Below are 2,211 nucleotides of genomic sequence, written 5' to 3'. Positions count from 1 at the left end.
TACTCACTGATAAGTGGATATTAGCCCAGAAACTTAGGATACCCAAGATATAAGATACAATTTGCTAAACGCATGAAACTCAAGAAGAACAAAGACCAAAGTGTGAACACTGTGCCTCTTCTTAGAATTGGGAACAAAACACCCATGGAAGGAGTTACATTGACAAAGTTTGGAGCTGTGACTAAAGGATGGACCATCTAGTGATTGCCATATCCAAGGGATCCATCCATAATCAGCTTCCAAACGCTGACACCATTGCATACACTAGCAAGATTTTGCTGAAAGGACCCAGATATAGCTGTCTCTTGTGAGACTATGCCGGGGCCTGGCAAACACAGAAGTGTATGTTCACAGTCAGCTATTGAATGGATCACAGGGCCCCCAATGGAGGAGCTAGACAAAGCACCCAAGGAACTAACGGGAACTGCAACCCTAGAGGTGGAACAACAATATGAACTAACTAGTACCCCGGAGCTATTGTCTCTAGCTGCATATGTATCAAAAGATGGCCTAGTTGGCTATCACTGGAAAGAGAGGCCCATTGGACTTGCAAACTTTATATGCCCCAGTACAGGGGAACACCATGGCCAAAAAGGGGAAGTGGGTGGGTAAGGGAGTGGGGGGGTGGGAATGGGGGACTTTTGGGATAGCATTGGAAATGTAAATGAGGAAAATACCTAATAAAAAAAAGAAAAAATATTTTTATTATATATTTTCTTCATTTACATTTCAAATGTAAATGAACACGTGTTGGCGTACACTTGGATTCTTAGAATACTAAATATATTTATTATTCTTAGAATACTAAATATAGTTCTTAGAATACTAAATATATTTTATCCAACATAATATTTTATTAATTATTTGGGAATTTTGTACAATACAGCCCAATCACACTTGCTTCAGATTCCTCCCAGGTCCACCATCCTCAAATTATGCCACCCCTTACAACAAAAAAAGAGCCAATTTCTGTTGCCCATATACTTATTGAAGCGTGGTCAAAATCCCAGAGACCAGTCCCTGAAAGAAAGGTGAGTCCCCTTTCCCACCAGAAGCCATTAACTATGAAGAGCTATCACAGAATCATTATCACTTTTTAGAATTTTTTCCAATAACTTCCTGTCTGGACTTTTTATTTTGAGAGCAAGGAAAGACTTCATTGTCTTTCATTCTCATTTGTGAGTCTGCACTTATCAATTCTACTGCAAAAGAAAATTCCTTGCGCACAGCAGCTGTGGTCAACATGGATCATGAACTTGAACATGGACCCCAGTGGCAGCACAGAGCACAGACAACAACATGGCCTACATCTGAGTCATGGATCACGAACATCACCAATGGTCTGTGTTGGCAGAAAGACTCTGGACATTAGTATGTGCTCTCTATTAAGTAGTTTTCATTGTTTTCCATTTCATCCTTTAGTGTTCAAATATTTTAATATTATTCATTATTTTGCTTATTTTCTGCATTTTCTATTATGCTATCATAATAAGTCTACAAATGATATTAACCTGAATTATAATGTTTATTAATGAATATATAACTAATAGAGAGTAGCCGCCTAAGAATGATTCTTTGGAAGGCCACCATTAATATTTTCTTCATAATTATATATTTTTTTTCCTTTTATTTTATTTTATTATTAGGTATTTTCCTCATTTACATTTCCAATGCTATCCCAAAAGTCCACCATACACTCCCCCCCTCCCCTACCCACCCACTCACATTTTTTGTCCCTGGCGATCCCCTGTACTGGGGCATATAAAGTTTGCATGACCAATGGGCCTCTCTTTTCACTGATGGTCAACTAGGCCATCTTTTGATACATATGCAGGTAGAGACAAGAGCTCCAGGGTTGTTCCACCTAGAGGGTTGGAGACCCCGTTAGCTCCTTGGGTAATTTCTCTAGCTCCTCCACTGGGGGCCCTGTGTTCCATCCAATACCTGACTGTGAGCATCCACTTCTGTGTTTGCTAGACCCCGGCATAGTCTCACAAGAGACATCTATATCTGGGTCCTTTCACCAAAATCTTGCTAGTGTATGCAATGCTGTTAGCATTTAGAGGGTGAGTATGGGATAGATCCCCAGATATGGCAGTCTCTAGATTGTACAACCTTTTGTCTCAGCTCCAAACTTTGTCTCTGTAACTCCTTCCATGGGTGTTTTGTTCCCAATTCTAAGAAGGGGCCAAGTATTCACACTTTGGTCTT

The sequence above is a fragment of the Mus caroli genome, chromosome X (genome assembly GCF_900094665.2).
Source record: "Mus caroli chromosome X, CAROLI_EIJ_v1.1, whole genome shotgun sequence".
Lineage (NCBI taxonomy): Eukaryota > Metazoa > Chordata > Mammalia > Rodentia > Muridae > Mus > Mus caroli.
The sequence above is the reverse complement of the archived record's forward strand: the minus strand, read 5'-3'. Positions refer to the sequence as shown.